Source organism: Lactuca serriola, chromosome 1 (assembly GCF_051521515.1).
Source record: "Lactuca serriola cultivar US96UC23 chromosome 1, Lser_US96UC23_V15, whole genome shotgun sequence".
NCBI lineage: Eukaryota > Viridiplantae > Streptophyta > Magnoliopsida > Asterales > Asteraceae > Lactuca > Lactuca serriola.
In genome coordinates this window covers 66,405,565-66,427,121 of record NC_136408.1, presented here as the reverse complement: position 1 = coordinate 66,427,121, position 21,557 = coordinate 66,405,565, and positions in this window count along the sequence as shown.

The following is a 21,557-nucleotide window of genomic DNA, read 5'->3' as shown; positions in this document are numbered from 1 at the left end:
CATAAAACATTTAAAACAGTTTAAAACATTGATTAAGGGGTATGAACTCACCTGTGGTAAGTGGATCGGAAGGAAGTGTCGGATTAGTGCTTGGTGTCAAGTGAAGACTTAGACACGCACAAAGATCCTAATAACATATAAGAATATATATATATATATATATATATATATATATATATATATATATATATATATATATATATATATATACAATTAGTCTTTAAACAACTAATAACCAAAGTTAAGACACCCTAGGACATGTTAAACACTTTATACAAGTGTTATAAGTCTCAAGGGTTGCATCTAAGTGCTGTAGGGAAAGGCTAGTGTGTTTGGGGTCCAAGGGTAAACTCCCTTGGAGTTTACGGTTTTGATGGTCATGTCACCAAGAGTTTACGGTCGTAAACTCTAGTCCTAATGACTAGGTGTTGTTTGGTGGTTTAACACGCCTCTTGGAGCAACTCTACTAAGTGGTTTGGCCTTTGGAATGGACTAGGGCATCAAAACACCTCTTTTGAGGAGTTTACGACCTCATGGTGTTTTCCCTTGGGTTCCTAAACCGTAAACCCATATGGAGGAGTGTAAAGCCATGTTTTCAAGTCCCTAACACAATTAGTTAAGTGTATGAGCTAGTTTCTAAGCCTAAAGAAGGAAAATGACCAACTTAAACTCACTTTAGGGTGTTTACGGTTTTGGGAGATCCCCAAACCGTAAACCCCTATATTTGATGGTCTTTGAGGTTTTTCTAGGTTTAAACTCAATGAGGAAGGGTTTAAAATGTCAAGGAAGGTTTAAACATCAACTAGGGCTTAGATTTGAGGCTTAGACACACTTTGGTGTCATTTATGGTGTTTACGGCCCAAGAACATTCTTGGACCGTGAACACTTCCAATCTTGTGTTGAACATTCTTGGACCGTGAACACTTCCAATCTTGTGTTCTTGACATATTTTATTGATGTTTAAATGTAGTACTAGCTTAAAATCACTCAAGGATAGAAGCACTTACTATTGGAAGGCTTGGTTTGTGCTAAAAGGCCAAGAACACTTAGTTTGTGTTCTTGGTGTTTTGGAAAATCTAAACAAAAACCAGAAATGAATGGATGAATAGATGCACAAACACTAGATTAAGTGTTTTACTAACTTGAAAGGGTTAAAACACTTACAAGATTGAAGATTTGGAATTAAATCTTGAATGATACTTGAGAGAAAACTTGGAGTTTACTCTTTTGACTTTTTAGGGAGTAAACACAAATGACTAGTTACTTGGGGAGTAAACTCATACATAGGTATGAGTTTACGGTTTTGGTGACTTCTAAACCCAAAACATAAAAGTTTGGTCGGGTGTTTCTAATACGCGAAGTGTTTGCGGTTTTCAAAAATCAAAACCCGAGACGACACTTTCTTTCACCCGTTCGCTTAAAAATAATATTAAAATAATCAAACGAATTTTATATTTCTTAAAAATAAGAAATAATGACATTGACTTATGATACGAAGGGGTTGACTTTTAGGGTTTTACTGAATGGAAATTTCGGGTTGTCACAGTTTCCTCCTGACGGACCTACTCATCGAGTCAAGGCTTTCGACTCGTTGAGTAGACCACTTAAATCCCACGTCTAAATTGGCATCTACTCGACGAGTTAGGGATACCAACTCGTCGAGTAGCTCTTATAAAATAAATACTTAAATAAATTAGATTCATACCGAGAACGGGACGTTACAGAGAGTGAATTGTGAGTGTATGAATAACATTGTTAAATGTGTTAGTTTTTCTATGCATCTAAACATACGATAATGCACATTGGAAAAAAAATAGTAATAATTTGTGTTCATGCACCATAAGGATCTAAGTTACATGTTATTACTGCTACTCTACTAAAACATAAAAAAACGAATAATTACATATCTCTTTTGTAGTCATTCATCACCTTGCTTGAGACCATGTCCTTCCCAACGTTGCTTGGATGGGAGGACCCAAACTGGAATCCCTCTAATGGTATCACACCTAAGACACCAAAGATGAGAATCAAAATAAAACTATAAAGATGATCAAAATTCTACAAACCCAAATAAGGGATAATAATTTTATTCCAAGGAGATGAAGGAAGTAGGCAAGATTTTAAGCCAATGAAGTAGAAGTTAAGGTGTGATCCCTAGAAACCTATTTTGTAAAACCCCAAAAATACTGAGTAAATTTTTTTATATTTAAACTCAATCAAAATCATCATTCATCCATTTCAAAAACTAATCAAGTATGATAATGTAGAAAATAATTATCAGAGTATAATCAAAATAATAGAATACAGAATATTGGAGGATACTATGTGATCATGTCGGGCCCTTCCCCTTCGTGCTAGAGATACCTGAAACCATAAACATAAACCAATAAGCATAAATCTTAGTGAGTTCCCCAAAACACCACATACCATACATACAACGGGCCCTGCCTAGTACATATGTGTTAGTAATATGCGATAGCCTCTGCCCGACAGATTCATGAGGCCCTACCCGGTATACATAGAAGCACATATAATAAATGCAAGAGTCACACAGGCATCTAGCATCATATAAACACAAACCAATGGACCGACATTGATGCCTTCGACCCACAATTACTGTGAGGAGACTCACCACATACTGAAGGTATCCATATCACACACGCACAACTGCTATAAAGGCTCCTCACACTAAACATATCCAAAACCAAACTTATTTAAAATTAGGGTAATAACCTATAATCAAAGGTCCAAATCATATTCTCTTACTAAAGGTAAAAGACCATTCTACCCTTCCAAGTCTAAACCCAAACAAACATAGCCCAAGGCCCAAAAGCATTTCATGGCGTACTCCTTCCTTACGCCTTGCATACTCGGTGTCCATAGAAAAGGTTACGGGGTGAAACCCGCTACGCCCTGCATACTCATAGGTTACACCCTGCGTAATTCGTTGTTATCCAAAACTACTTTTAAGCTCTTAATACATAAAGACTAAATGTCCAAGTCATATTTCTTAATCTTGGTAAGGCCTTAACTGATATATTCGACTACTTTAAGATTTTTCATGGATTAATAAAGCCCAAAACCTAACCTTAATTCCGTAATAATCTTTAATACCCTCAAACTCTTGCATGAGTGAGAAATACCAAAAAAGACTTCCTTTTTATGACACAAGATCCTCGGAAACAACATAAAGTAACAAACTTGAGCTCTAGAGTAGCTTTCACTCACAAGAACCAAAAGCATGCAAATCTTAAGCTAGATAAGATCTAACCCGTAGAGCCATAAATGTGAGAGATTTATACCTCCAGATCAGCATGAAAATGTGATGAAGTCCTTGGATATTTAAGCTCTAGCCACAACAATCCTCAAAGAAAAACTTCTACTCCTTCACTATGCACCAAGAACACACAAAAGAGGCTCACACAAGCTAATCAAGGATTAGGGTTTCGAGTGCTGGTTAGGGAGGATGAACGCTGAACATGAAGAGGCCTTAAAGGGCTTATAGTCCTTAAATAGGGGCTCAACCATAAAATTTAGGGTTTGAGATCTGCATTGGTACGCCTTGCGTACTCCTTACGTACGCCCAACTTACTCGACTAAGCTTGCGTTTATCTTAATGACCTATACCCAGCGTACGCATCAAGTATGCCGTGTGTAGGGACTAATTTTTCAAGGAACTTAAAATTAATCTACAATCGAAAATACTTAGAAACGGATGTTACAACTCTCCCCCACTTGAATCAGATTTCATCCTTGAAGTCCACCCCAACAAATAACTATGGAAAATGCTCCCTCATCTCCTCCTCAGGCTCTCATGTCCACTCTAAGCATTTCCAATACTGCCATTTCACCTTCACTAAACCCACCTCCTTGTTTTGCAGAGTCTTCATCTTCCGATCAAGGATCGGAACTAGACTCTCTATGTAGTTCATTCGCTCGTCCACCTGAATATCCTAAAATAACACCACTACGGAGTCATCGACCAAACACTTAAGTAGTTGAGAGACGTGAAAAGTGCTATGAATCTGAATGGTCTCCTTGGGTAGCTCCAAACGGTATGCAACCCTGACCAGTGGGGCAATAACCCTGAAAGGACCAATATATTTGGGGCCTAGCTTGCCCCGCTTCCTGAACCGGGTCACACCTTTCTAAGGTGACACCTTCAGGAATACCATATCTCCGACCTGAAACTCCAAATCCAATTGGAACCTATCAGCATAACCCTTTTGCCGACTCTGTGCGATCTACAATCTCCTGCACACCTGTTGGATCAACTTGGTAGTCCGGAGCACCACTTTCGTGCTACCCTTAACTTGCTGACTGAACTCGCGCCAAGAAATTGGGGTCTGACACTGACTCTCACAGGGCATCTAAAAAAGAGTTCGGTTAATACTGGTGTGGTAGTTGTTATTGTAAGAAAAGTTAGCCAATTGGAGATACGTGTCCCAGTTGCCACCAAAATCCATCATGCATGCCTAAAGAATATTCTCCAAGGTCTAAATAGTCTATCGACTCTATCCATGAGTCTACAGATGAAAAGTCGTGTTAAAGTGCAGACGAGTGCCCAATTTCTCATGAAATCTCTTCCAGATGTTGGAAGTGAACCGAACATCCCGATTCGAAACCATTGAGACTGGGACCTTCATGACGTGCCACAATCTCCCAAATATAGACATCTATCAACTTATTTGCATAGATGCTCTCCTGTAAAGGAATGAAATGCGTACTCGTGGTCAACTGATCCACAATGACCCAAATCGAATCCACCCCCCACGTCGTCCATGGTAGTTTCGTGATGAAATCCATCGTAGACTCTTCCCATTTTTAGATGGGAACGCCCAACGGCTCCATCTTGCCATGAGGTCGTTGATGCTCAGCCTTGACTTTCTTGCAAGTCAAGCACCTCTCCACATACCGGGCCACATCCCGATTCATGCAAGGCCACTAATAATCAATTCAGAGGTCTCTGTAAATCTTTGTTGCACCCGTATGAATAGAAAACTTCTACTTATGCGCCTCGTCAATCAAAATATGTTGCGTACCCCTGAAATAAGGAACCCAAACTCTCCAATGAAATGTCAACAATCCCCGACTATCATAAACAATAGAAGACACCTGACCTACTATGTGCCCACTCTTCCATTACTCCTCTTTCATAGCCTCAAACTGAGCCTCACAGATATGCTCCAAGGGTGGTAATCACTGTCATCCTCAAACAAAAATACTTGATAGGGGTACTAGACGCCTTTTGGCTAAGAGCATCGGCCACCACGTTAGTCTTCCTAGGGTGATAAAGGATCTCACAATCATAATCCTTCACCAAATTAAGCCACCTACGCTTCCTCATATTCAGATTTGGCTGATCAATCAAGTACCTCAAACTTTTTTGGTCCGTGTTAATGATACAACGAACCCCATACAAGTAATAATGCCAAATATTAAGGGCAAAAACCAAACCCCCCCCCCCCCCAGCTCAAATCATAAGTAGGATAATTTGATTCAAGAGGCTTCAACTACCTCGAAGCATAAGCTATCACACGACCTCTCTGCATCAACACTGCACCCAATCCCGAAATTGACGCATCGCAATTTACCATGAATTCATCCACACGCTCTGGTAGTATCAAAATAAGAGCTTCGCATCACTTTTCCATCAAAGTCTGAAACACCTCCTGTTGCTCAGGCCCCTAATGGAATGTAAACAATTTCTTCGTCAACCTGGTCAAGGAATCGATGATCCTGGAGAAATTCTCAAGAAACCTTCGGTAATATCTGACTAAACCAAGGAAACTCCAAATATCAGATGGAGACTTCGGAACCTCCTACTGCATCACGCCTCGATCTTGGTCGGATCAACCACTATACCCTTATGATTGAAGAGGTGCCCTAAGAATTGCACCCCGTGCAACCATAACTCACACTTGGAGAATTTGGCATAAAGCCTCTTCCTCCTCCGAGTCTCCAAAAACTCTTGTAGATGATCGTTATGCTACTCCTTGTTATTAGAATAAGCCAAGATATCTTAAATGAAAATAATCACTGACCAATCCAACATCAGCATAGAAACCCTGTTCATGAGATCCATGAACAGTGCTAGTGCATTAGCGAGCCCAAAAGGAATCACCACGAATTCTTAATGACCATAATGAGTCCTGAAAGTCGTCTTCTGAACATCCTCATCCCTAACCCTCGTCTAATGATAACTTGAATGCAGATCAATCTTAGATAAACAAGATGCACCCTATAACTGGTCGAACAAATCATCAATCCTAGGAAATGGATAACAGTTTTCACCATTAAGTTGTGCAGCTCCCGGTAGTCGATGCACATCATGTGGGATCCATGTTTATTATTCACAAATAGTATTAGCGCTCCCAAGGGTGAACTAATTGGTCTGATACACCCCTTGTCTAAAACGTCTTGCATTTGTGTAAACAACTCATGCATGTCCGGCGGTGCTAACCGATAAGGTGCATTGGTAATCGGAGCTGCACCTGGAACCAGATCAATACATAACTCAACCTTCCTCTCTGGAGGCACTCCAGGCAAGTCCTCCGGGAACACATCAGAATACTCTCGAAAGATCGATACATCATCAATCACCCTCTTTCTCTCCTCTCGGGTATCCAATACATAAGCTAAAAAACTAGAACAACCTTGTTAAGGTACCTCCTAGCTCTTGCAGGTGAACAGACAGCTGACCCTCGTTGAGAAGCCTCACCATGGATTAGTAGTTATCCCCCACTTAGGGTTCGAAACTGAGATAAATGGTGCTCATAATTAATCATTTACCCATTAGGGATTAACTAATCCATCCCCATGATAACGTTACTCTCGCACAAAGGAATAGGAACTAAATCAATCAAATATCGCTCGTTGAATAACACCAGAACACAACCTCGATGAACCCTCGATACTCTCACAGGATGATCTTTAGTGATCTCTACCTCTAACGGATAAGCAAGCTCCTCAGGGGCATCATCAAATCTCTTTCTAAGAGCAAGGAATACGAACGATCGGGTGGCACGCAAATAAAAAAGAACTAAATCTGGAATATCGTTCACTAGGAACATCCCTATATAACAATATACATAATAAGCATAACATCAAAGTAATAAAAGAGATAAGTAGAAGATACATACCAGTAAGCACATCTGGTGTTGCACGAGCCTCCTCGGCTATCAACTGGAAAGCTCGACTCCTCACAGCTGGTGCATCCGCCTTGCCCTAGGGGCCATTGGTGATTCTCAGTATATCTAGAATGGGTGTTGCAACCGCTCCTCTTGCTAAGCTCGAAAAATTGGCCTTTTTATGGCCACTCTGGTTGCAATGAAAGCAAATAAGATAAAAAAAACATGGGTGGTGGTGGTGATGGTGGCAGTGTAATCCTTGTTGAAATGACCCGTCTTGCCGCACCTGAAGCAACTAGAACCACCCACCCTGCAAACCCCATCATGTGTCTTGCCGCACTTTCCACATCGTGTCTGGCCCTATAGTCCCCTCAATCGAGAATCGAAAACCTTGGGCTTCTTAGCTGATCCCTCAGATACATGATCCTGAACCTGCTTCCTTTTCCTTATAGTCTCCAGATCAATCTCCCTCTCACGGGCTTGAGTTATCATTTTCTCCAATGTCCTACAAATGGACATGATCACAAACTCCCATATCTCATCCTTTAGCATATCATGGTATCTGGCCTTCTGCATCTCCTCATATGATACATATTGTGGAACCTGTTAGGGTGCAAATTTCTCATTGGATGTGGCTTACCTCTTGTGATGTGTAATGGGTTTAGCCTTTCCATTAAATAGGAAGTACGTGGATCCCATTTTATGTAAGACCCATTTTGGAGTGATTAGACTAGTGACAGAATTATTTCAAAACCTATATTTTAATACTTTTTTTTAGATCTAATGAGAGATTAAACTAATTTTATTTACTCTTGATGTTCTTCATGATTGATTGATTCACACGATCTTTACTATTCTACACATGTCATCATAATCTAACTCACATCAATTGGTATCAGAGTGGGTGTTCTTAAAGTTCTCAAGAATTTGATCCATGATGACAACATGATTTGGTGAATCTCAAATGCATGTAAGGTCTTCATCTTTGAGAGAGTTTTGGTTATAGAAATCAAATTTATTCCATTATTTGCTTCAAAATTCGATTTTCCCTCTCTAGAATACTTGTTAATTCACTCTCACTTTCTAGAACTTGGTTCATATTCACTTTCTCTCGCTAGAGATTTCATTCATAATCACTTTTTCTCTCTAGAAATATGTAACAACGTAAATTTTCAAACCAAAATTTTCAATTTAAAAACAATTTATCTCAATTCAAAAACCACAAAAGTGTCACAATATCGAATCATCAAAACACATTTCAAAAACTATATATATATATATATATATATATATATATATATATATATATATATATATATATATATATATATAACCACTCCAGGATCTCCTCAAAACATAACTAAATCTCTGAAGTGTGTACAATCAAGCCGGCGCCTTCCCGTGATCCTGAGAAGTACCTAAAACACATAACACATAACATGGTAAGCACAAAGCTTAGTGAGTTCCCCAAAATACCATGTACACAACTCATTAGCCACTTGAGGCTATAACTCAGTAAGACCCTCCGGTCCCACAGCTTGGGTGGACCCTCCGGTCCTAACTCGGGTGGACCCTCCGGTCCTAACTCGGTAAGATCAGAATAATACACAACATAAATCACATAGACATAATGCAGGATATCACAATACTCAAATATAAGCATATAATACCCTCCGTTCAAACACAAATTACTACTCTAGATAAAATATAGTGAGAAGACTCACCTCGCCAGAAATCGGCAAAGCTCGAATTCAAATCACCGGTCTAGCCTACACCTAACACATACGACAATTTTCCCTAATTAATCACGGCTCTCAAGAAGCTAAAATAACCCTTCTATAAACTCACAGAAGGGTAAAAGACCATTTTACCCCTCAATGGCCATAATTGTCCACGAATTGACCTAAAAGTCAACCAAAAAGTCAACGATAAGGAGTACGCTGCGCATACTAGCTCTCTACATTGGGCGTACTCTACTGCCATGCAGGCATCGAGGATGCTTGACCCCTACGCTGCGCGTACTGGGATTACGCCCAACGTACATCCCGGTTTTACTCTTCTCACTCATTTGGTCTTAATCAGTTAAGACCTTGGCTCATATCACATATCTGGACTCCCTAATAGCTCTTACTCCATAAAGTCAGTGACTTTAAGCCTTTGCATGGATGATATGGTCACAAAAACACAAAACACTCACTCTCTTATCTCAAAAAGCTCATAACTCATGCATGGCTTGATTCCAACATCCAATATTGGATTTTTATGGCATTACACCACTAAACACACTCAAAGGGGTTGATCATAGTCTCTGTAGCTCAATATCTCATAAAGTCTCTAACTTTTGGGACAAAAACCCTAAAATGCTCTACTTTGATGCACAAAGCAAAAGAGTGAGAATGTTTGAAGCTTTATACCTCTATATGAAGCTCCCAACTCAGATATGCTCAAATCCAAGGGCCTGGACTCTCACTCCTTGTTATCCAAAGCTTCTTCTCCACTTCAAGAACACAAAAAGACTCTCAAAGGCTCTCAAATGCACTCACAAGCTCTAAGAACGAAGGTTACGGCACAAGAGGGTTTGTTATCTGAGAATGGTGGCCAAGAATGAGGCCATCGTATCCTTTATATAGGGGACTCACCCTAAATTAGGGTTTTCACTTTGGGCCTAGTACGCCCAACGTACCCTCTGGTATGCCTAGCGTACTAGGTGGCTTCTATGTCAAATGCACACATATGAGTACGTTGAGCATACAGTCACGTACGCCCCGTGTACTCATTCACCACTTTTTCTCAAAAGGGACCAAAATGGACAAGTACTCAAAAGTTCAAGGGTTATAAGGTATACCTGGACTTGGGATGTTACAATTCTCCCCCATTAGAATCAGACTTCGCCCTCGAAGTCACACTCTGAAAATAACTCAGGATACTGTTCTCGCATCTCTGACTCCGGCTCCCAAGTTGACTCGGACCCTTTCCGATGTTGCCACTAGACCTGAACCAGGGGCACCTCTTTGTTCCTCAGAACCATCACCTCTCGATCTAAAATCGCGATCAGCCTCTCAATGTAATTCAGGCTCGTATCCACCTGAATGTCCTCTAGGGGTACCACTGCTGTCTCATCGGCAACATACTTCCTCAACTGGGACACGTGGAAGGTGTTATGAATCTGACTCAACTCTGCAGGTGGCTCCAACCGGTATGCTACCCTGCCCACTCTGGTGGTCACTCTGAAAGGACCGATGTATCGGGGCCCCAACTTTCCCCATTTCCTGAATCGGATCACCCCTTTCCAAGGGGATACCTTAAGGAGGACAAATTCTATGACCTGGAACTCTGGCTCGGATCATCGCCTGTCTGCATAAATCTTCTGGTGACTCAGGGCCGTTAGTAACCTCTGTTTGACCTGATGAATCTGCTCAGTTGTCTTCAAAACTATCTCAGTGCCACCCATCACTCGCTGCCCTACCTCTCCGCAACAAATGGTTGTCCGACACCTCCTCCCATAAAGATGCTCAAAGGGAGGCATACCAAATACTCGAATGATAGTTGTTGTTGTAAGTAAACTCATCCAAGGGTAAGTAAGTGTCCCAACTTCCTCCAAAGTCCATAACACATGCGCGCAACATATCCTCAAGTGTCTGAATCGTCCGCTCGCTCTGCCTGTCTGTCTACGGATGGTATGCGGTACTGAAATGTAACCGAGTACCCAGCTCCTCATGAAATTTCTTCTAGAACCTGGAAGTAAAGCACATGTCTTGATCTGACACTATCGAGGTCGGCACTCCATGACGAGCTACCACCTCTCTCACATAAATCTTGGTCAGTTTCTCTGTAGAAGTACTCTCACTGATACCGAGGAAGTGAGCGCTCTTCGTCAGCCGGTCCACAATCATCCAAATCGCATGAACTCCAAGCGCGGTCCTTGGTAACTTGGTGATCAAGTCCATAGAGATCTTCTCCCACTTCCACTAGGGAATCTCTAGAGGCTGTAATGGACCATGTGGATGTTGGTGCTCTGCCTTAACCCGGCAGCAGGTCAGGCACCTCTCCACTACCCAAGCCACATCCCTCTTCATACATGGCCACCAATAATCTCTCTTCAGGTCTCAATACATCTTAGTGGCCACGGGATGGATTGAGAATCTCGATCTATGCGACTCCTCCATCAATATCGTCGAGCTCCTCCCGAATAGGGCACCCAAATCTGCCCTCGGAAAGTCGAAAGCCCTCGACTATCCGTCATAAACTCAGACATCTGCCCAATCACCCGCTCCTTCTTGTGGTTCTCCGGTCTCACAGCCTCCACCTAAGCCTTTCGAATGGTATCTAAGACTAGATTCATCACCGTCATCCTCATACATACATTGCGGATCGGAGCACCCTCGGCTCTGCGACTCAAAGCATCGACTACCATATTAGCCTTTCTTGGGTAATATAAGATCTCACATTCGTAGTCCTTCACTACATCTAACCATCTCCTCTGTCTCATATTAACGTTGGGCCGATCCATCAGGTATTTCAGGCACTTATGGTCCATGAATATGGTACACTAGAAACTATAGAGATAGTGGCGCCAAATCTTGAGGGCGAACACCACTGTCCCTAACTCCAAATTTGAAGGGATTTGAGCATTCTAACACTCCTAAGGTGTACATGCAACCCTATAAACCTTGGATCTATGTTTTCACTATTATACATGCAAATATTCAATATTCCAAGGTTTCATCCTAACTAGCATAATAAGAAGTGTATACAATATAAGAATCTAGTAGAATGACATACCTTTTGATGGATCTTGAAGTCTTGAACCTTTAAGAGCCTAGTGCCCCAAGTTTTGCACCTCAAATGGTTCACACAACACCAAGAACTCTTGGAATAACTTGAGAATAAGGACACTTGCACCAAATCGGTTTTTCCCTCTTGTGTACACACACTAGTGCTTAGCACTTATTTTATGAACCATAGACCTCTTTATATAGTGTGGAGGATTAGGGTTACATTCATGTAAACCCTAATACCCATGACCTTTCATTTCCATAGGATCCATGGGTTAAACACTCCATGGACTATCCATGAAAGCTTAGCCCAACCTAAATGAACTTGGCCTATCCTACATATAAGAGTCCATATTTAGTTTGTTCCTTTTTTATCACTAAATTAATTCTTGACCAATACTAATTAAATAATATGATTCCATATTAATATATTAGAACTTATAATATATTAATATAAATCATAAGTATCCTTTTGCTCATTTTGTCTATCCAATTGTTCTGATGCCATGCAACCCAAATGGACCATGCCAAATCGGGTCAAGTACATACCAATTATAGTTATGGACTTAGACACTAATCCAATAGTCTCCCACTTGGATAAGTCTAAAACTATTATTGCGTATGACTCCAAAACCCGACTACAATCGTAGCTCTTAAAGCCGCTGTCGAACTCTGACCTAGTCAATGACTTGTCCATTAGATAATGGATCATATATTCCTCCATTCTAGATATCATATGGACTGATACATGGATTATAATTACTCTCTCTGTCCATTTGTTGTTTCCCGAATTTCGATTTCTGACGAGTGACTAATTGAACAAATCAAATCAGTCCAGGCTAGGCCAAGCACTTCAGGGTGTCATCACTAAATCATAGAGGGGCCCACATATATCGCTTTTATCCCTTCAAGTGTAAAAGGAATGGATAAACTTCGACTCATATGCTTGTTCTACTACTTGTTGAATTTTACACAAAGGCACGTTTTATAACATCGAGTTACCAATGCATTTTTGTACAATCAATGAATACCCAATTCATATTCAACAACTCATATCTCTAGGTTTAAAGAATATAAGATATTATCGTCTCATGATCACCCATGATAAAATCCATGAAGTGAGTCAAATGAGTGTGGGTTTAATCCAATACTCGAATCTCATTCCAGGAGCACTCATGAATGTTGTAGCAACTCTTGCTATGCCTAACACCTTAGACATCTACAAACCCAATTCATGAAAGTCTTGCCTTAATACCTACTTCCAACATATTATCGACTGTGGATGGTTTGAATAACTTAGTCATTTGGGAAGAATGACCTAGTTATTCTGGAAGTCAAAACATGCAAAGTGAAACACAAGAATAATCGAATCCAATATGGACTCAGAACTTATGAATATAAATATAACACCTTTTATTTATCACCATATTGATTACACGTTATTCATTGCATAATGTCTCAAACCATCAACTTTATACTTGAATCAAAACAATAGTCATGCAATGCACACTATGTTTATCCAAACTATAGTTATGCCATACACCAAGTATGTAACGCCCCAATTATTTAACGACTTCAATCGTTGCTGCTTCGCCGTGGGTTGCCGCCATCGCAGCCCCGCTGCCGGTAACGACGTGTTCGCCGTGATAGCCACCAAGACTGACGACCAAGTGGGGTTTTGCTGCTGCAAGAGGCGTGAGTGATCAGAAGATCGATGGTGAGCCCATCTGCCGCCATAGGGCCGCTATCCGTTGCTGCTGCTGATCTTTTCCGTTGGCAACCAATTAACCCACTGCTCCCATGTGTCAGTCAATCTGCAACGCCCCTCTCCGCCTCCTTCCTCCGCTTTCCCACGTCGCTGTGCCATTATTGTTGCGGTTGAAGGTTATTGCTGCTGCCGGACCGCCGTGAGCCACCAGGTGGGTGGTTGGGTCCATAGTGCAAATGAGAATCACGTGTGTGGGGCTGTATTTCCATATTTAGTGCGTGATATGTGTGTGTTGTCTAGTCGTAATTCCCAAGATTAGCCGCCGACCACCGCTAGGGTGGTTATGTGCGTGTGTTATAATTAGTTAGTGTGTGTGTGTGATTATTTTGAGTTAAGCACTGTAATTGTAATTAGCAAGATGAATAATAAAAAGAAACTCAAACCACCACCGTAAGGTGGTGGCCGCCGCCGCAAGCCGTCGTAGACCACCACTACCCGAGGTGGTAGTGGGTGGTGCCCCTCAAGCAAAACCCTAATGGGCTTAAAGATTTATTTTTGGGCCTATTGGGCCATGTTTGAGTGAGAAACCCGAATTAGGGTTTAGAAAACCCTAATTGTGAGTAATTGGGCCTTAGACTTATTGGACTCACTTTTGGGCCATTGAGATTGGATTGTGTATTAAGCCTAATTTCTCCATATCAATTATCTAGTAGAGTAAAGGACTTAATGGATTAAGTCCTTAATGGGCTAAGTGAGAAAAACCTAATATTCACTTGGGCTTTGGGTTGGGCCATCCAAGAATAATCATTTAGACTAGAGTAATTAGTTGGGCTTTAGGGTAAGGCCCATATGAAGGATTGGGCCCAATTTGGAAAATTGGGCCATAGATGGGCCTAGACGGTTGTATGATATTGGGCCCTTAGAATGAGACATGTTGGACTGGACTGAATAATTGGGCCTTAAGGGAAGTCCATGTAGAGGTTTGGGCCCAATTTGGAAAATTGGGCCATAGTTGGGCCTTGGTCTATTATTAGACTTTTGGGCCTTTGGATTGGGCCTTGGGCTTGAGTCAAGCTAAGATAGGGGTAAAGTAGTCTTTTAACCCAAGTATGGATTTATAGTTATGTGTTAGAACCCAATTATTAATTGGGTGTTATTTTGGTGTTGACAGTTCGGGAATCTGTCATCGAACAGCTAAGGTTGAGTCTGCGGGACTTCAACAATGTGGGATTGTATCTACGAGACTTCAACAGTGTGAGGTGAGTTTCCTTCCAGTAGGAACGGGTCTACGGCCATAATGCCGGCCCGTTTAGTTAGCAGTAGTTCCGGACTTCGGTCCGACGCAGTAGTTCAGTATGCTTGGTGTCTCTATGATTCAAGCATGTTTATGTGTTATATGTTCCGGACTTCAGTCCGATGCAGTATGCAGTATATGTGTTTACACTAGTTGATATGTGTTTATGCTATGCTATGATCAGTCAGTTCCGGACCTCGGTCCGATGCAGGGGACAAGGTCCCAGTTAGTCCGGGCTTCGACACGATGCAGTTTTCGGACTTCGGTCCGATGCAGGGGACATGGTCCCAGTTAGTTCAGGTTTCGGCCCGATGCAGTTCCGGACTTCGGTCCGATGTAGGGGGCAAGGCCCCAGTTAGTCCGGGCTTCAGCCCGATGCAGTTTCCGGGCTTTGGTCCGATGCAGTGGGCAAGGCCTAGTATGTGCTTTATATGTTATTGTATGGTATGTGGTAGTTTGGGGGAGCTCACTAAGCTTTGTGCATACGGTTTCAGTTTTTGTTTTCAGGTACTTAGTTTTCAAAAGAGGAGCTCGGAGAGGTTGCAGTGCACACACCATAGTCAGTTAGCCTGGGAATGTTTTACTATGATAATAAATTATGTTTGAAATTAATATTATGAAATTATGTTATGACTTATGATACGTTTTTTTATAAATGTGGTTTTAGTAATGTTTTAAAAGAAATTTTTTATTCGTGAAAATTGGGTCGGTACCAAGTATGCACACTATGTTTTTCTATGATCCTTACTTTGTGGAATAGATCAATTGAACATGATTAATGATTCTCATTTCATAATCCCAAAACCTTATCATAAATGTAAGAATTCCAAATTCCTGCCATTTACCAAAATTTGTTAGATTCTAAACTCAAATGCATTGATCCTCTTGTAATAACTATGCATAAAGTCACAAAGACTTGGCAATAGACATTACAAAGTATTCCAATGGAGATCATTCCATGGAAATGACTATGAAGAGGGATGCCGTAATCAGAATCGAATTTTGAGAACGCAATATATGTAGAGTTTCCTTAAGTTGAACCATTCCAACATAAAATTCATATATCGTTGACTAAAGATGATTAAAATCTCAATCTAAGGTTTTAGAATTGAAATGAAGTATAATTTCCTCTCCTTTAATTATAGCAAAACAACTTTTTCCCAATTGAAACTTTTGTTTTCTATATTTAACATTGCTAACTTGCAACACTTATCATAATTATCATGGTTCCACTAACATGATGATTATTAGCATAAGAATTATGCTCCCACTAGCTTTGACATGTACTCAGAAATCAGCTGGACTTCTAGAAATCAGTACTTTATTGACTTTCTTACCAAATTTCAAATTTCTGATACGAGATGCTTTGATAAAACTTTATCAAAATCATACACATTTCCTAAGATAGCACACATGTGTGTCTAAACAATTTTAGAACTATGAAAATGGATGTCGTAATCATAGTCACAACTTTTTAGACCTTTGCCATTTCTCACAAGTGCATGTTAGTGTGCCGGTTAACCACACACGCTCCACTAACGACTTTGAGAATGCAAATATCACAATTTCTATCTACTTAAAATCACTTGGTGAAAGCGTTTCCTCACCATCACTTTCATGAATCAGAGAGAAACCTTATGACACTTCGATTTTATGGTGTATGTGTTCCTATCCATGTGAATTTGTTGTAACCATAATCACAAGACAAGGTTAGTGACAAATCCAAACTCATATGGACTGAACTTGTGCAGTCTTAACTTCTTGCCACCTGGCAGCACAAGGGCCTCCCATTGCTTCCAAGTTGTTATGCAACCAATTAAGAACTCTGAGAACTCATATGCAAAGCCAACTTTAACTGGAATGGGCACAGAAATAGGAATATGTCAACACAATAGGTTATAAACCCCAAGTCGTGTGCTAGTGATAAAATATAGGTTTTATCCTTGATTAGTTCTTGAAACTCTTTCGGGATCTTTAAGACTCCCACTGTCCTCTTGACATATAAGACTCTCTTTCCAAGAACCACTCCTTGATAGACAAATATTCAAGAGATAGTGCGGATTCTTTATCAGGACAAACACTTCACACAATTGGCCTTAGTTGGTCTTTGTTTTATCCAAAACATCACAACTTACCAATTTCAAATGTACAAAAGTAGAACACATTTTACTCTTACATTTGACAAGTGTTATAAACCTTTCTTTAAGATGTGTCACTCAAGTTACAATCTTGGAGTATAACTCTAAGACTTGTTTTGGAATGAAGTATGACTCATCTTCTTGATTTAACCACTTCAACAATTCATGATTCATGTTCTTAGCCATAAGAATGCACTAAGATGTCCTTATAGGATGAATTGTGATATGGTCTCACAATCATTAAGATGATCATAAAACATGATACTAAAGTACTCTCCCATCTTTTTAGATTTGAGAAACTTTTATCTTTCTGCTAAATTTGATTCTTCTCATTCGTTCTGCCATACATCGAAACTTTTCCAATGTTTCAGAATTATACTTAAACTTGTAAGTATACCCATATTTATTAAGCTTTAGTAAATCATGACGAATAGTCTTATTGATATTTTGTGGTGGACCTGACCAGTGCACAAGAATGTGTACTCGATCCCTTTGTCCTTCACTTGACTCACATATACATGTAAATAAGGAATTAGTCTTAATTTTCCAAAGATGAAAATTCTCATTCATATACAATACAACTTGCATGATTCCAAGTTTTGGTCCAATTGAAACTTAGGTGATGAGAATCTTTCCTTATTTGGTAAATTTAATCACTACCACAAATGAAAGAATCAAATTCATATTTCCATTATTGCTAGAAAACATACAAACATCAATTTTCCATAAATGCCATTGCAAGGAGATATAAAATAAAGTAAAACAAAATTTTATTTATTTATAAATGCAGAAAAACTTTTTCCTTACAATGCAACTTTAAATGAAAACTATGCTATTACATATTTCCTAGCAATCTATCATAACTCCTAAGCAACCGCTCAAAAATCCGATCTTCAAACCATATGATTAAAATCCATCTTCGCGATCAGATTCAACATACTCTTCCTTTAAGTTTCCTTTCCTTTGCTTGATCCTGCCAAACATCAAAATGTAACCGAGTCACATTTTGTATTAAGAATCATCAATTAGGAGCTTAACAGAGTTAGATAGTGGACTTACCTGAAGCATAGTCAAACTTTTTGACTTTACCATCCTCATGATATTTCAGGTAAATAGGGTAGCTTCGCAACCAATGCCCCTTCCTTTTTCAATAGAACCATATGGACTCTTTGGTAATGGTACATGGGAAAAATCTCAGACTTAGCCTTTCTCTTTACCATTTGGTCAACCGAGTTGACTATGGCCGATCCCTTTCCATTGGGAAGAGAAAGCTTTTTTGGATATCCAATGTTACCATTGTCAATGTCCATGGAAGTTTGGGAAGTTGATCTTCTAATCAAATTTGCTTTACCGGTGCTCCAAATCATTGCTGATTCAACAGCATCAAGCAAATAGGTAAGATCATTAACGATCATGTCATAGTCTGTTACATAGTAGTCCTTAAAGAACTCACTATGTGACATAGAAAGTGATTGAAGAACCTAGTCAACAACCAACTTCCTCAAGACTTTGACACGCTACTCTCCTAGCTTGTCAATATGTGACTTCATCTCCAAGATGTGAACACACATAGACTTTGCTTGCCAATAGGGGTTGAGTGACCTTGAACTATTCAAGAACTTGTGGGATAGGGAGAATAATTGGAGGAGGTGGAGGAAGAGAAGTATGATTTCCATTATCCAACCACGAAACATCATCTTCATTAGGAAAGCTTGTTCCACGAGATTTGGGAAGATCAAAGTTGTCTGAACCAGACATCTACAATGCGAGAAATTCAAGTTAGTTGATTTAAGTCCTTAATAGAACACCCAATATGAAATATTAAGGCTAGGACCCAACACAATATTTTATAACTTGGAAGAGGGATGCCGTTATCCAAGCTACAAAATATTTGAAGTTAGGTGAATGACGATTCACCAATTTCCTCCATGAAAAACGAAATAATTTATTAGGTTTAATTAGATTTGAAACTCCTAGATCTTTTGAGATTCATTGAACTTTTCAATGGCATGTTTCAATCTCGATTGTGCCCTCTCAAGTTTGTGACTGGGATGCCGAGGATCGCAAACAAGATGTGAATAACCATGCAAATATACTTGGTACTCTTAATTTTTATCACCTAATCGATGTGCTGGTAAACCACACGCGCTCCACCGATTCTATGATAAACCTTAAGCCACTATTTGCCAACCTTGTTAAATCCAAGTTAGTGTGCCGGTTAACCACACACGATCCACTAACGACTTAAGCAAAGTGCAAAGTGTAATTTCATGGGTTAGCACCAAATTCACATTTTCCTAAAGTAACTAAGATTAGGAATTTATAAAAGGTTTAGTTACTTTACATTTATCATTATACTTATAACGAAGGGAGAATTAGAGTCCTGTCAAACCCATTCGGCTAATGACCCTCCACCAGTCAAGGAAGCGGTGGGTGAGAGTGGACAACCATTAAACTACCGTTTTATAGGCAGTAACCTTATACCCCCCTTATAGACCGGCTTCGTGAATGAGGCCTACTAAGGGTAAGACTGACTTTGTTCTTATACATATATATATAATTATTAACTATTAATATTATAATAGTATAAGGGTTGAATTTTAACTTTTAAAATTCTAAGGGTTTAACTTGGAATTAAAGTATTCATGAGGGGAAACTTTAAAAATTCCAAAACTTGAGGGCAAGTTTTGAACAATTCAAAAACTATTCAATTCCATAACTTATGAGTTTAAAGTAGTTTTAGTGAAAAACTCTTCAAGTTCCATAACTTGAGGGCAAGTTATGGAAGACTTTAAAACATTTAAAAATGAGACTCTTCATTTTCATAAGTTATGGAAATCTTATGAGTTTTAATAATCATAAATGTGACTTTTCATATAACTTGAGGACAAGTTACAAAAACACATATTATGAACAACTTTTAGATCAATTTGGATTGAAAACACATTATCACATAACATTTCTGTTAATCTAAATCAACTCATAAGAAGAAGATAATTCAAATCAAACAATTTTCATGAAATTAACCTAACCATTAAACTAATACAGAACATGAATCTATCGACAATTATCTATGAAATTGGATTAGCATGAACATTACCACATCAAAAACATGTTTATAAGGTCAAAAATGGATTAGGGTAATGTTTATAGTCCAATTCCAGCAAAAAACTCGAAAATATATTGTCTGGAAGACTAACTCGTCGGGTTCTCTAAGGAACTCGACAAGTTCATGCTTTAACACATGAACTAGTCGAGTTTTTGGCCAGAACTAGTCGAGTTTTCAGTTTGGGCAGTTTCTTGGTTTTGAAAAATAAGTTGCATCAAGTATAAATGAAAACAACCCTAGGCTCTGATACCACTGAAGGGCTTTGAGTATTCTAACACTCCTAAGGTGTACATGCAACCATATAAACCTTGGATCTATGTTTTCACTATTATACATGAAAATATTCAATATTCCAAGGTTTCATCTTAACTAGCCTATTAAGAAGTGTATACAATACAAGAATCTAGTAGAATGACATACCTTTTGATGGAGCTTGAAGTCTTGAACCTTTAAGAGCCTAGTGCCCCAAGTGTTGCACCTCAAATGGTTCACACAACACCAAGAACTCTTGGAATGACTTGAGAATAAGGATACTTGCACCAAATTGGTTTTGCCCTCTTGTGTACACACACTAGTGCTTAGCACTTATTTTATGAACCATAGACCTCTTGATATAGTGTGGAGGATTAGGGTTACATTCATGTAAACCCTAATACCCATGACCTTTCATTTCCATAGGATCCATGGGTTAAACACTCCATGGACTATCCATGAAAGCTTAGCCAACCTAAATGAACTTGGCCCATCCTATATATATATAAGACTCCATATTTAATTAGTTCCTTTTTATGTTAATTTCAAAACAAAATCGAAATCGAAACTGATTTCGATTTGTACTTACCTGGTATCGTTCCAATCAATATCAAGATATTGATTTTGGAGTATCGGATTTTGATTCGACTGATTGGTATTTTGCATCTGGGATCAAACTTAAGTTAAAACACACACTGTCAAGTGATGTTGGTTGTTAGTTCGAATCAAGAGAAATTGGAGTCGAAATTGAAATGGTGTTGTGTCGAGTCAAACAAGCATTGTTTGGAGTCGAAATCCATTTCGAAAGATGTTGGTTGTTTGGTGTCTGAGTCGTTTTAGGCCATAAAGTCGAAATCGATGAAAAGTAGAACTCAGATTTGGATAATGGATTATGGTAGTGTACGTTTGAGTAGAATTCTCTTTGGTATTTGTGTGTACGTCAAACGAAAATGGGTTAAGCATCGATCGAACGTTCTTGGAGTCAAAGTCAATTTTCAACTGGGAATTGAATCGTTCGAGTCGGGAGGAGTCGATTTCAAGGTGTATTAGACTGATCTGGGGTCGAATTCATTTGTATGGTGAAATCGATTTCGATGATGAAAGCCTTTAGCTTGACATTGAATTCCACTTATGTTCCTTCCATTCGTATT